Source organism: Doryrhamphus excisus, linkage group LG3, assembly GCF_037039965.1.
Source record: "Doryrhamphus excisus strain RoL-2023G ecotype Guam linkage group LG3, RoL_Dexc_Guam_v1.1, whole genome shotgun sequence".
NCBI classification, from domain to species: domain Eukaryota; kingdom Metazoa; phylum Chordata; class Actinopteri; order Syngnathiformes; family Syngnathidae; genus Doryrhamphus; species Doryrhamphus excisus.
Window position 1 is genome coordinate 19,951,050 of NC_136359.1, and position 16,140 is coordinate 19,967,189.

At 42.0% G+C, this 16,140-nt stretch overlaps 1 long non-coding RNA gene across 1 annotated transcript in view; it reads left to right on the forward strand.

Moving 5' to 3' along the window:
- LOC131128470 (uncharacterized) overlaps window positions 1-16,140 on the forward strand; it is a 43,041-nt gene that overhangs the window by 3,215 nt on the left and 23,686 nt on the right. The gene's annotated exons all lie outside the window — the stretch shown is intronic.

Consider the following 16,140-nt stretch of genomic DNA (forward strand, 5'->3'; position numbering starts at 1 on the left):
ACTACTGAAACTTCTTTCCTCTGCGCATCGATACTAACTAGCTAACAGTAGTGTATCAATGTGTACCAACAGTATGTGTATCAATGCACCCAGACAAGAAGTTTCTGTAGTGCGGACCTGTAAATGGGACCTATTATGCTAATTTTTCGACCATTTGTATTGAGTTGTGGCCTCCTATAGAGCAGCTACACATAACCATCACAGAAACCATCACAAAAAAATTTAGATTTTGCAGTATCTGCACCTATTCCAGCTTTATTTGCTTTGATTTGTGCTTCCTGACTGATTTAATTTATTCCACCCATGGCCCGCCCACACTGCTATGACTGGCACTCGCAAACCTCATTATCTGAAACTTTGGCATCGTTTAACATGAGAATACAATATTCTAACTACATTTATAAGTCAGAAAAGTGCAAAAAGCATAATAGGTCCCCTTTAACAACCTTGCACTGAACTGAACTGCATTGTCTGGTGTAAACAGCTGCAAGAGATCTCAATGCCGCTCTGAGTATTTACATTTCTTGTAAACTTGTTGATGGTGTGGTTTCTAAGCTGCTCCATTCACTGCAATTTCTGCCTAAACCTCAAACAATGCAACTGAAAGTGAGCAGATCATTTAGGTCTGATAGATGTAGGTACACACAGCTGTGCACTCCACACAGCATCGCATTAGTTGTTGATTTAACACAAACATATAAATCAGACTTCACCTTTGAGTAAGCACAAGTGTGCCGAAATGCCATTTTGCCATTTACACAATGTAATCTTCAATGACAACTTAATATTAGAAGGATTGATGTGACAAAAGAGGGGTGGCACAACATCTATGAAATATGGTTGCGTGTCAACACACGGAGGAGTACTTGGGGGGGGACTAAAAACAAAATACACGATTGTTGATGCTACTTATCAGTCACAAAATTCATTCATTCATTTTCTACCGCTTATCCTTACGAAGGTCGCGGGGTTGCTGGAACCTATCTTGGTCGGCAGCCAATCACAAACAACCATTCACACTCACATTCATACCTATGGACAATTTGGAGTCGGTTTCCTAGCATAGGAAACCGGAGTACCCGGTGAAAACTCGCGCATGCACGGGGAGAACATGCAAACTCCACACAGAGATGGCCGAGGGTGGAATTGAACCTTAGTCTCCTAGCTGTGAGATCTGCGCACTAACCACACGACCACCGTGCAGCCAGTCACAAAATAATATTACATTTGTTGAAATAGTACCATGTATGAAAGGTCAGAGATGTCTTATACTTATACTATATACTATATCTTTTTCAGTGTTTTTTTTTAATCTACCTTAATCAGTACATAGATTTTGTCCTACTGTGACGCTAGAATTGTATTTTTGTAGGATCACATTTTTGAAAGTAGTTTTCTTCCGTGAAAACTTTGATGATGGATTCTAAGTTTTTTTTTTCCTCCCATGTAGCAGAGTGATGCCGTCAAGTTTCAAAGTCGTCTTTGGAATTACAATACACACTCTTGAGCCCCATATTGCAAGCCTTGATAACTGTCCATCAAAAAGTTCACAGAGAGCGCAAGGAGGGATGGCGCATGCCTTTGATTCTAATGCTGAGAGCATAATTTATGTAAGATGTTTGAATGGCTTTTTTGTAAGAATAGATTAAAGGAAATTTAATGTTAAAGGAGCCCGAAAAAGTGCATGCAAAGCACTTTTAAAGCCCCCGGGGCTGCATGTGGGTTGATGAACAGGGCGGGTACAAACGATGATTAGCTCAAGCCATTTATTGCGCCAACAACAGTGTGCCAATCATGGCCATCCCTTGAGTTTTCTCTTTTCTGTAAATATGAAAGACCTTGTCCCGATAGTGACTTCAAAGGTGGCAGCGGCAGGCCTCATACCAGGCCGCGGCATCTTCCTGAACCCTTTTCCCTCCACACATCAAACCCAACTTGACAAAAGAAGCTCTAGGTGGCATAATGAGACGCATCGCTCCTTTCAACTATGTGTGAAGTGTGACATTCACTGTCTTATTGTGTCTTGTGTTGACACTGTGGCCTGTGTGTTAGGAGCTGTCCAGACTGTCCAGACACCCCCCCTCTCTCCCACTCTTTGACTCTAGCCTTTTAGGGCACCATCAAAGCACTGCAAGTTCCTCAGGTCAACAGTCAAGCCTGTCTGTACACATGCATGCTCAAGTGAAATAAAATAATCGTTACCGCACTCTCTGAACTACATTCCTGACACTTTTGGGCTGTTTACTCAAAACTACTTTCTATGTAGGTTTTTGTCTGCGTTATAAAGGTGTTTTAGAGTGCAAACATCTGAAAGCATGTCTCAATATGTTTTGGGAAAACTACATCATTATCTTTTCCGTATAAGTGTTGCATTTATGTCCTCTAAGGAGGGAGGGCATTTGGAATACATTTTGAGCCCTCCAGAATTTGATGCTACACCACTGGGTATTGTTTGTACAGTATGTTCAAGTACAGTTATGAAACAGAATTATGCAAAAAGCATTGCAGCAGCATTGATTTCCATAACATTGTGGGAATACTATACTGTAGGTGGGCCGCATGGTGGCCTAGTTAGCATGTTGACCACACAGGAGATTGGTAAGCTCCAGGTTCCAAACTGGCAACCAGTCCACAATGCAAAGTCAGCTGGGATAGGCTCCAGCATACAGGGCTGTACAATGTTCAAACTCTGCCACACTATCCAAAAACGTAACAGCAAGGAATTGCTGGAATCCCTTGTGTTCTGGAAGTTAATACATCCAACTGTTATAAGTGAACTTATTATAAGTATCCATCCATCCATCTATGTACTATGCGCTTATCCTCAATGATTCCTTATTTATGAATGGAAACTTTTTGAAGGTAGAGCATGGAAAAAATCTGTTCACGACCTTCTAAATATATTATTAAACATTATTAGAACCCTCTAACATCCAATAACACTCCTTTGCACTTTTATTGCCCAATATAGTGGACATGAAGTAATAACAGAAATAATAACATGACATAATAAGCGAAAATCAGCATTTCAAGACATAAGTTTGTGCTTGTGTATGTTGCTATAATGTTCTGGTTCTCGGGAAGCAGAATTGGGGCCCACACAGGAAGTGACATTATTAATTCAAACCTGCAATAAAATTTGGTGCAAGTTTGGTGCTTGTGTTTCCTGAACATATACTACTATAATAATACTGACACCTAGTGATCAGTGTAGAACACACCTTATCACACCACCTTTCATTGAGCCTTCTGAATCATTTATATTTGTATTTGTCATTTAGTAATAGATATTACTTAAATATGCATGTTTTTGACGAATAAATCAACCATGAATCAATACGATTTACTACTTAATATATTTTTGAAAAACCGTGAGAGTGAAAATTCAAAGTGCAAAGTGGCAAATGATAATTTTATGACATTTTGATAAGGAGATATACAGAGATGATGATATATACAGTACTACAAGTTCACACTATGGTCACACAGAAGACTTTCTCGTGCACAATCAAAAACTCGACATGTTGTATAGTCCCATGTGATTGCGCTTCCCGCGACTTATAATGAATGAAAATGTTTTTATACTGTTCTTTGCCAGGAATTGTAGAACCACTGCTCAGACTGACAGGTATACAGTATGTAGGTCACAACTGGGTGAGCAATTTGCCATTGACCTACAACATAGATCACTTTATTTCTTTGGATGCTGTAGTGCTTTTCCTTCCTTCCCCCGTGCCGCAAATCATGCAAGAGATGCTTCTGCCTTGTGACCGCTGGTATTTTTTTTTAGACTTGATGAAGATTATTATCAGTGGATTAAAGCTTAAGATGGTCGAACATACTGCTCTAATTCCCCCTTTATCGTGTCCAACATATCACCCTTGACCACTGGTCAAGCAGATAAGATTTATTTTAGAGCCAGAAGCCATGCAACCGCGCAATGCAACTCTCATATGACCATGACCACCAGAGCCAAAAGTCGAAGGCAAGTTCAGTGAGCTGCGAGAGGCCAAGCCGTGACCCATTAGACAGCTATGCACAGAAGGGGAGGAAGATCCGCCCTCCTGCAAATGAACAAATTGTATAACAACATTCAACATGTCACAGCCAGTTTATGATCCCCAGAAGCACACAACTACATGAGCCATCATATGCATGTTCTGTCCATGGCATCATGCAATTGGAAAGGGGGGTTGATAATTAAATATAGTTGAGGATGCGTTTTTTTTTTTTTTTATCCTGTTCTTCTCACTTTCCAAATAGTTAACTTGGAGCTTGTGAGTGTGAGCCATCACGTTTTCTATGGCCCCCGTATTACCTCAGACGTGCAGTGCCTAGCACGCTGCCAAAGATGGAGGCGAGTATTGTTTTCATGACAGAGATCAATGGGTGGGTGAATATGCTTTAATTCTGCAGGAGCTCCTCTCCCAGGCTAATAAATGCATGCCTCCCTGCTGACTGGGCTGTCGTGCTGAGCCCAGCAGGGGTTAGCCTTTTTGTGTTCCTGTGCCCAAATTATGGAACCATCAATACGCTGCTTGGAACCAGTCAATAGAAGCCTGCTTTGTGGCTGAAGGGAGACCAACTTCAATGCTGATCTTAAAAAAAGAAACCACAGCTCTGACACATTTACCCAATAGAATGAGGATCAAAATGCAAAAGTTCAGTTTTACTTGTAGATATATGACTAGTGGATTTGGGTGTGTCTCAAAAAAAAAAAAAAAAAAAAAAAAACAAGGTATGCAACCAAACCAGTTTAAAAGCTATTTGCTGATAATTGTTTACAAGTTGCACAGTGTCAGTGCAGCATATTTACACTTTGAAACAACCTGTAAATAGCATGTCTTTTGCAAGTAAAAAAAAGGCTCTCCAAAATGCTCCAACTTTCACACACAAACACACACACGCACATACATACAATTAATATATTATTTGCCTGAACTTTGCTTTTGAAGCTGCTTTTTTTATTATTCTGCCACCGGATTCAGAGGTTGTGACACACTTTCCTTTGAGAATGCACAGGCAATGAAAGCTGTTGTTGCGCACAAGTACGCTTCCATACTGCCTTACTGCTGCTTGTAGCATCAAGTGAATTATTAAGTATCCAGCTTCAAAAAGCTTGTAAAACTCGGTCCTCCTCAAAATATAAAACTTTCTTCCCTTTTTCCCCACACTTTTATTTTTGTTGGCTTCTCAAATATCAAGTTGTCTCCAGCTTTTCAAACGGGTTGAAAAATAAGAGTTCCCCCAGCTTGCAAGCTCATTCAAAGGGCGCCTTCTTCAGATGTGCCACCTTGCAGCGTGGCGGTGGCTATGCAGGAACAGGATCATTCAGATATGCTAATGGATCAGCGGGGTAGCTCGGAGCGCGGCTTACCCCGCTTTAAAAGACAGCTGCCTTCTCCCTTTCTTTTCATGCCCTACTCTCAGCCTGCTTCTCTCTTTCCCACTCGACACCGATAGCAGGTTGAAATGTAATAACCATTGCATTTCTACTAATTAGACAGATACAGCAATTAGCCGGGTGCATGTAATTCCACGTTGTGAAATATGTCAAACAAAAGGAGTTCAGACGATGAGTTTGGGCAGTCATATGATGTCGGCACAGTGTAATGATATCATGCTCAATGCCAAGAGCTGTACATAATAGAGCCAATGCCCACTGGCCCTCCCCTCGGCGGTCTCCCTCTGTGTCAGTCAGTGCCTGTATATGAGCCATTGCTCCGCTGCAGAAAGCCCCCAGTCCCACACTTTCCTGGGCTATCTATTCTCTCCAGCCAGAGTCATGCTGCGCAGGAATCCTGGGTGATTGGGTTTCTTTCAGAGGCCTTATAGTCAGTCATAAATCGGAGGGGATCCCGCCCGGCCCCTCGCTCTCGCTCCTAACCCTGGCTCCAGCTGGCAGGAGACGATTGTTGAAGAGTTGGGGGGTCATTGCGGGGTCGCTCTCTGTGGCGCTTCTTAACTCTCCTTGTCTGTTTTTTTTTCTACCCCTCCTCTGCACTATACCCCCTTTTCTCTCTTGTCTCCTGGCTGAGGTTGCTAGGGCTTGGTATTTGCTTTTTAGGACCACGTTGTAATTACAGAGGAGCCCTACTCGCACTGTCGCCTCTGGCTCCCTCTATACTTTTTTTTATCACTGCTGATTGGTGGTAAAGAAGCTGTTGAAGCGATATACTGCTTCCTCCCTGAACATGCATCGAACTGATTCATTCACCAGGGTGGCCCAAAGAATCACAATACAGACAAGCAGACGTTGGAGGGGATATTAGAGCGGGGTTTACAAGCTGCAGCCAAGTCCAAGTATGCTCAACAAAATGGGTACTTGGTTCCCGATCTTATCAGATACTCGTTTGTAAGGAGTATCCATTATGGATAATGCATATTTGCCAGGTACACTTGTGTCTAACATGGGCAAGCGCAGACACTCAACAACTGAATAGATACAGTATAACCTGCATTGATGGGCCACAACATTTGCACAGGAGCACAAGAGTGTGTATGGCTGACATTAACCATACATGAGATATTAATCCCCTGTCAATATGTTGCAGTATGCACGTTGGAATCTTTGATAAGATCAAACTTTGATAACGACACGGCCCATTTTTTTCAAGACAGCGGGCACGATTGTGCATCAGTCACAGATGGTGTTCTTTTTTTGTCTGCTTGTTTCAGGTGGTGGCTAAAGTCAGTTGGAAAACTGCTTGTAGTATTGAACAGTGCTTTTGAGAAAACTTTTTTTGTGTTTATTGCCATGTTTGCATGAATCACCAACTTCAAACAGCTCATATATATGAAATAATTATAATATATATGAATGATTAAAGAATAAAGTTTCAAGGATCTTACACACATACACATATAGCTGAATAAACTGACCCTTGACAGCTGTGTTGTTTTGCACCTATACAGTGTACGATCACACTGTGTTTATCCATTTTCAGTCCTATTAACGATCTATTAAGTCCACAGGAAGAGGAGACAGTCCAAGCAATAAACTTGTGATTTGGGAGAGTGAAAACAAAACAGGTTGGCACACACATGTGGAAATATTTGTGTAATTTTTTGCTCAATTTCTTTACATCAGCAAAGGGATTGCATCCTTTTGTCAACATCTGGGATCATAAACCAAACTGAAAGTGACAGCAAAAACAATATAATATTGTCATTGATGTACAGGATTCCCCCGGGTGGTATTTGTAATGAGGCGTGAATTCAATCATGTTTACAATAAAACCAAAAAAAGTTGGAGGTTTAAAATGCATGATCCAATTTTGTGATAACTAACTGAGATGCTGCTTCTGTATATGTACACATTGTACATTGAAATGCAGGCTCGAACTGAAGAAATTTGTTTGTATCATCAAACCTTATAATGTTTGAGGCGATGCAGAAGCCTCGTTAGACACACTTCAAAGCAAAAAGCCAAATGTGAAAAAATATCACAAATATGCATGCAGTGCTTTATGCTATAGAAACATGACTGTAAAGCCTATGGAAAAATGGTAGAAACTACACAAGTGTGCCCTGTGAACACACAGAATTGAAGTAACCATTGTTCTATTTCAGTTTACTCGAATCATCTCCGTTGCATGCTGGCTCGTTGCTGCCACACCATTCAGCCTTCTGACAAACAGCATCTGTACCAAGGACACTGCTTCCTCCCACGAGGCAGATGGGAACAAACCCAGTATAATCACTTCAAATAAACAGGATGCCATTTATTGTTTGCCCCATCAATTGAAGTATGTCCCTTGATATTCAGTGAGATCTTGATTAATCCGTTTAATGTTTTGATTTATTAGATGCCAGTAGGGAGAGATGAAATACTGGTATTTGGCACCACACAAATCACAAATATAAGCTACCCGTTCACTATAGAAGGCCGTCATCCTGTTGGTCAACCCTAACCACATGAATATCCACTCATTCCTGTTCTAATGTATATCTAGTTCAGGTTCAGGGATCGAGAACCCATTACATCTGAATTCAAGGTTAGGTTGAAATGAAATAATTATTTTAAAGTGAATGAAAGCCTATATGTGTCCTGTGATTGGCTGGCGACCAGTCCAGGGTGGACCCCGCCTCTCGCCCAAAGACAGCTGGGATAGGCTCTAGCACCCCCGCGACCCTTGTGAAGATAAGCGGTAGAAAATGAATGAATGAATGAATGAATGAATGTGTCTGAACTTCTGATTGACATTGTGAGCTTGTGGCTTTGAAATGAGCCATTAATGACCAATGGATCTCAAAATACTCGAATTCGTACCATTTCGCTTAAATAGCTAGACACATCCATTACGTGGGGCCACATGGTGACCAAGTGGTGAGCATGTTGACCACACAGTCAGGAGATCAGGAAGACCGAGGTTCGAATCTCCGCTTCAAACCCTGTGTGGAGTTTGCATGTTCTCCCCGTGCCTGCGTGTGTTTTCTCCGGGTACTTCAGTTTCCTCCCACATTCCAAAAACATACGTACATGTCAGGTTAATTGGCAAATTGTCCATCGGTAATGGTGTACCATGGCTTTTGCCCAAAGTCAGCTGGGATTGGCACCAGCAAACCCTTGCGAAAAATGTATGGACAGTTAAAGGGTGCTTTGTTTGGGCCTTCAATTTTGTGGAATTGACTAGTTTGGTACCTGCAATACGAAAACCAAGACAGTGTATGAAAGCAAAATTCTGACCAAAATTCTTACCAACCGACTCATACAGAAATTGTATGACTGCATTGTAGAATTGTACTCAATTGCACTGACATCCTTACCCACCCCGAGCCCTATTGTCAGTTTTTTGTTGAGGTGGATGCCTCTGACTCCGGGGTTGAGGTCGTTCTTTCTTTCAACGCACTTCTTTCGACCATAAACTCTACCTTAGCCCCGCCTAACGAACTTAGGATATAGGCAACAGAGAGCTCCTAGCTGTCATCTTCGAGCATAGTGTTTCATTGTGTTCACAGACCACAAGTACCAAGCTTATCTACGCTCCGCCCGGTGCCTCAACCCTCGACAGGCACGCAGGGCTATATTTTTGGCCAGGTTCAATTTCTTATATCGCTCTGGCTCCCGTAACATTAAACCAGATGCCCTCTCCAGACTTTTCTCCCCACATTGCACCTCATCCTCCTGCATTCCCAGTTCCTAGGTGGAGCGGCATGTGGCAGAGGCGGTGAAGGATGGTACTGAGGTACTGAAAAGGGCACATAATTCCAGGATTGCTTACCATCCTGGTTTCCACCGTACCCTTTTCCTGCTGGGTCAACATTTTTGGTGGCCCACCTGCTGTGGCAGCCTGTACCATCTGTGCCCGCAACACTGAATCAATGAAGTTCAAGGTTGTGTGGCCACCACACACTAATGATGGCGTGGGCGGTGTGTCGAGACAAGTTGAGTCAGAAATGATAGCTGGAATCATCTCTTGCAGATGAAGAGACGTCAGAAAAAAGTCAATTTGCCTGCAGAGGAAGACCAAAGGGATGATGATGTCATCACTGCTGTATTGGATGTCAGAAGCTGTTGACGTCTGCGCTAAGCTGTCTAAACTGGATGTGATCTGATGACTGAAGCCCGTGTCCATCTGTAACTGACCCAAAGCTATGATTAGAAAAAGGATGTTCTGTCACAACCGTGCATGTGTCTTCCAGTCTGGACAGACACATGTAGACCCGCTATCTTTCACAACTTAGTGTTTTCTTTCAGCCCTCTTCCCTCTGGGGCTTTGACTGTGGTCCTGTCCACACTGTGGCGGATTAGGAAATAGTTGCATGCAGACGGGAACGGATCACTGTGTGAAAACGATGTAATACATACGAAACAGACATGCAGACGGAACCATGTGACACATCAAACTATAAAAGAAAGAATGCAGGAAAAAAACACATCAGGAAAACACAACAAATTACCAATGACTCAGCCAAATATTATAATAAATTAGCAGAACTAAAACATTAAGTAGTAAGTCGACTAACTGGTACTTGAGCTAGTGTTGTTAATTTATGGGAGAGCATTCATACTCATGAAATGCCTTAAACAGATTTTTCATTCTCACACGCTTACGCATGAAAAATAATGAATAAACATTTGAAATACAAATGCTTGTTTTCAGGCTGTGTCAAGATCAAAATCAAGATTAATTGAATCTCCAACTATAATTTGCCAGAAACACGAGTTAATATGAGCTAGCTGACAATGCATGTCATTAGGTATCATCTATTTTGACTATGAAGCCCTCTAAAAAAACTTTAACAATGTTTAATCATTGCAGGAAGTGAACAAATGTAACAGTTACTGATTGTAAAAGTACCAGATGGAGGGGTAGGATTTAATAAGCTTTGCTTCTTCCTACTCCTTTTAGACATGTGGAACTGTGAACTGATTATGGGATGCACTCAATTGTAATCTGGTGCATGTTCAAGTGAAATAAAACCATTACCATTACCATTACCATTACCATTATCCATTTTTATCCATGCTGTGATCATGCATGAACAAGTACATTTATGATAACATGTAATACAGTGTATTCCTTTATTTTGATGATTTCAAATATTACCAAAACGTCTTTCCACTTTCCTACTTCTGTCAACAAGGTAAGACGCCACCTCGCCCCAGGCAGAGAATGATGTTGCTGTGTGGTAGGCAGATCAGGCTATAGTGACATATACACACAAAACAGTTACTTACAATGTCCACTCTCATTGGGATGCCGATTGGTAGAATAGCTGTATCGTTCAGCACAAGATTGTGCTTCCTGTTGGATATGGATATTTTATTGCATATTTTATTTTACACTCAAATATGACTCATAGTTGACCTTTTTCTTATTATACACCTAAGGTGGCTTATCATTAGAAGTAATCTTTTCTTCAAAAATGGCCCACATCCTTGATCCTGCAGTAATGTCTGTTCGCACACATGAATGGAATGACATGTTATTTAGTACTGTTTTGATATTTGAACCCAAGGAATGCGTGCAGATACAGTGATCTCCCTGTCTGAGCAGGAAGCCGCAAAGATGAGGCGAAAGCGCTTACAGCAATGAAACAATATCTGAAAAAGATTAAAAGGCATTTTCCTCAGCGTGATTTAGGTTCCTTTTAGCTCACCCAGGTGTTACACCCCATAACAACATGGTAAAGAGAGAAGGATGGATGTGCAACCTCACACTGGAATGTATTCCAGAGTCTGAAAACAAAGAAAGTTCATTTTTGTCAGTTGTCTTGGCCCCCAGTGTCAGCTGACAGACATTTGAGATTTCTGTTCAGCTGTCTGACATCCCGGCTTCTGTGGATAAAGATTGATGTGCAAGACTGTGCAAAGATCCAGCGTGAGGAAAATTACATCAGAAAGACCAAAACTGATGATCTGCGGTGTCTGCAGACTATGTCTCTTCCATCTTGTCTTTACACATGTTCAGGTTACACTGTGAGGCTCGTCAATCCCACCCAGGACCTCAAATGCAGAGCTAAATCCTGCGCCTTCACTCATCCCCTAACACGTTGCAGACATCCTGGAGAAAGAGGCATCATAAATCATCCATAACTGTCTAAATTTAACTACAGAGTAGACAATTTTGTTTGCTGCGTTATCGTTAGTAACACACTCCCGCATGAAGCTGTCTCTTTTTAAGGCTGACAACTTTCCAATATGCTGCATTCCACGTTGCGGCAGTGAGAAAACAGATCTGTGCCGGGTCTTTGTGAGGCATGAAAGCAAATCAAAACGGCCATAGAAATACCCGTGGATAATACTCCGCAAATAAATGTAAATAAACTTCAGAGAGATATGCTCTGCATGTGGTTCCTTGAAAATGAGCTCCACCTGAAAAAGACAATGACAACCCACAAAAGAACCACAATACAATACCGTTCCCATGCCTGTTGATTAGGGTTGGATATCGTTGACATATTGTCCAAACTAGTGCCAAATATGTACTGTTGAAATGGTGCTTACAAATGCTTACAAATAGGAAAACAAAATGAATGTACTGTAAATCAGTGTGGCTTCTGAGACTGTGTGAACCACGGACATACTAAATTGACCAGCTTTCGGATACTTAACACCATAATTTGGGTGGCTCTTTGAATTGTGTTTCCGCAAAAAGCCAAAGAAAAAACATTTGTGGAGTCATTCATTCATTCATTCATTTTCTACCGCTTATCCTCACGAGGGTCGTGGGGGTGCTGGAGCCTATCCCAGCTGTCTTTGGGCAAGAGGCGGGGTACACCCTGAACTGGTGGCCAGCCAATCACAGGGCACATATAGACAAACAACCATTCACACTCACATTCATACCTATGGACAATTTGGAGTTGCCAATTAACATAGCATGTTTTTGGAATGTGGGAGGAAACCGGAGTACCCGGAAAAAAAGAGAGAACATGCAAACTCCACACAGAGATGATCGAGGGTGGAATTGAGCCCTGGTTGTCACACCCTGTGTGGGTTCCCAAGTGACACTTTGTCTATGTTCCCTGTCTGGACTTCGGTTTCCTTTTTGGACACTCTTATTATGTATTGGACTTCCTGTTTTCCCGTGTCTGCCTTGGTTGTCCTTATGTCCCACACCTGTCCTTAATTTGTGCTGTCTATTTAGTTCAGGTGTGTGCTTCTCCCTCTGCGTGGGATCATTATCGTTTGTCAGTCAATCCCTGAGTTGCTTTTTCCTGCTACTGCTATTATTGCACACAATAAATATTATTTACCTGCAATTGGTCCTGCTCTCTGCATCCTGGGGTCGAACCTTAAAGCAATCAAACCCGACCGTGACACTGGTCTCCTAGCTGTGAGGTCAGCGTGCTAACCACTCGACCGCCGTGAAGCCCCATTTGTGGAGTCGAAGTCTCATAAAATTGGAGACATCATGCAAAATTACATTTCAAATTCCCAGATTGTTGCAGATGGTCATCCTACATAAATACCAACTGTGAGTGACAGCCATCAAAATAAAATTATGCAGTTTAATTCAAAATATAAAGCATTATTTTAAACCTCATAGTAACATTTGCTGGTGGTGTTTTTTTACTTTTTTGGCTTCAAATGTAAATTGAAGCAATTATGGGTGCACCGATGAAACTTTTCCACTTGTGGCACATTGCTAATATTGCAGCCTTAAGTATTGTCCAATGCCGACGTGTTGATATCAATTCGTTGTGTTGAACATCCCGGTTCTGTGCCTCCGCTCGGATTTGTGTACGGTGGGTTTTGCACACATACTTTGACATTGTTCCTTAGCTGTTGTTGTGATCCCATGGACTCTATCCAAATAACGTATGTCAATATGAAATCCTTACAGTTGATGGTCTTGTTTTTTTCCCCCCAGTTTAATAGCAATAAATTACGAGCAAATCACTTCCATCTCAGCTGCTGCAGTGGGAAATTTGTCAGTTCCTGTTCATTATGACAATGTTTTTTCCGTCTGTATCGATAGCTATTTCCTCTCTCCCTGCAGCAGCCTCAGAGTCTCTGTGCTGGCGCTCAACACAGCACAGCCAACACAGTCCCAGTGAGTGCAAGCTAAGGAGGAAATCAATAGAGAAAATATTGCTGCAGGCTCACACATTTTTATCTTGCTTTGAACGAGTCAGCTTTAATTTTGCTTTGATCTCAATTTGCTGCTTTTGGGATAGCTTGGCTGCACATAGAAGCAAAGGGAGTTGGGAGTGATCTTCCAACAGGACTTGTACAAAAGACCCTTTCAGTTGAGGCCTTGATTCTGTCCATATGTGTCAGTGTCCATTACAGGTTTGCAAAGAATAAAAGATCGAGGGAATCAAAATAACTGATACTACAAGACTTGGGATGATCTATGGCCTGTGAGAGCAAAAGTTGGGCAACGCTAACCCAATAAAGAGATCCTCAGTGCTGCTGTCAGAAGCAGCTCAGTTGATGAGTACTAACTGGCTGACATGACGCACAGCTGGCATTGTTCTCCATGCAGGCACAGTGTTGCCCCCCCCCCGCCTCTCTCATCCACACATCATTAGAGGTGACACACCAAAGGGATGATGATATTATAGCATCACCTAAGGCCCACTAAAGACACCCTTGCTTCATCATTTTCCAAAACAGTGAATTCTTAAAAGAGGAGGTGTTTGGGAATTTGTTTCTCTTTTATAAAGCCGAGACAAAGGAGAAGGATAAATGACCAGGCAGAGAAAAGACCAGCGCCTTGCTGGGGAGAAAGGGAAGGGTCTAATCTAATTTGGATAGAGCAGGATATGCGTGAGTGTGTGTGTTGTGTGTGTGCGTGCGTGTGTGCATGAACATGTGTGTGCGCACATGCATGGCTCCGCCACTGAGTGAGAGGGGACTGTGGGAATGGGACAGGAGGGCCGTGTGATTGAATGGCGCCTCCAGAGCCAGAAGCAGTGGGGAGTCTCCCCTGACGCGCTGATTCCGGCTGGCCACTCAAAGAGGGATTAAACCAGTGAAGGCCTTCCTGATTAGCAATTCACACTCAAGTGCCCCCACAAAGACCTTGGGTAATAATATTGCCATCAGCGTACTTCACCGAAGCAGGCACTAGAAATCTTTCATCCTTTATAACTTTTTTCCTCCTTCTTCATGTGTTAACGTTATCACTCTCTTGTGACATCTAACTCTGTCCAAGAGTCAACACTTGCCCTGATGTGCTTCTCTTAACGTAACTCAAATCAATCCCCACCCCTGCTAAATGTCACCCTGTCTTCATTTTGTTGTTAAATGACCATCCCATGAAAGACATTATTGGGCTTCATAACAAACAAAACCCATTGAAATAGGCTTTATTGGCAGACCGCCTCTCAGTTTTATCATGGCCCACCGTCACCATAATTACACTAATCTACTCTATAAACATTCCAAGGTTACAATAACTCTGCCACTTCCTCTTAATAAGCACACGACACAATGAATGAGGTCAGAGGTTGAAGCTTCCATTGATGGCTGTGATGTAATCGTCTGAAACAAAGCAGATTGGCCAAGCGAGGAAAAACAACTGAGAGACAAATTAGCTCTCATTAATAACTTACTTTATGGAACTATTTAAAACATATGAGCATGAATACTGCGGGCTTTGATGAGGCTCTGAGGCCTCTTCAATATTTAATCACCTGATTCATATGACTTTATGAAAAACATCGAATCACATACTAAAACTGGAGCTCCTGTTAAAACAGGATAGAAAAATACAAAGTGTGGGGTAAAAACTATTTGAAAAGAACGGCTTGGTATTGGCTTTTTAACAATGTTACATGAGTCACAACATATTTAAAAAGGACACAGTTGGCAGGAAGTTCAAGTTACCAGAGTTGGAAGGACAGTGAGGTGAACAGGCCCAAACTGTTGCCTCACTGTCACTGTTAAAAATCCTAACTAAAATAAAACCAAAAAAACGGACAGTGGGGCACACAAGGGAAAACAAAAGCTAACAAAACCAATGCTGTTGCTGTTGCAGCCTGTTAAATGGTAATGGTTTTATTTCATTTGAACATGCATCAGATTACAATTAAGTGCATCACATAATCAGTTCACAGTTCCACATATCCAAAAGGAGTGGGAAGAAGCAAAGCTTATTAAATCCTACCCCTCCATTAGGTACTTTTACAATCAGTAACCGTTACATTTGTAAACTTCCTGCTTTCCGTAATACAGTTTAAGGAATGACCTACAGTAGGAGTGTGACGGAAACTTCATTCCCGTTACTGATATCATCTGATACTGATATTGGCAATGGAATGTCCCATATTTATTTGACACATTTTGTCTGAATGAAAGTCATGAAAAAAATCACCTGCAATTAACGGAAGGGTATGCTGGAGCCTATCCCATCTGTCTTCGGGCGATAGGCGAGGTACACCCTGGACTGGTCGCCAGCCAATCACAGGGCACATATAGACAAACAAGCATTCATACTCACATTCATACTTATGGACAATTTGGAGTCACCAATTAACCTAGCATGTTTTTGGAATGTGGGAGGAAACCAGAGTACCCGGAGAAAAGCCACGCATGCACGGGGAGAACATGCAAACTCCACATAGAGATGCTCTAGCGGAGAATCAAACCCAAGTCTACTAGCTGTGTGCCACTCGTCCACCGTGCGGCCTGTCCTCCTTTTTTATTGTCCAAAAGCACTAGGATCAAGCAAAAAACATGAC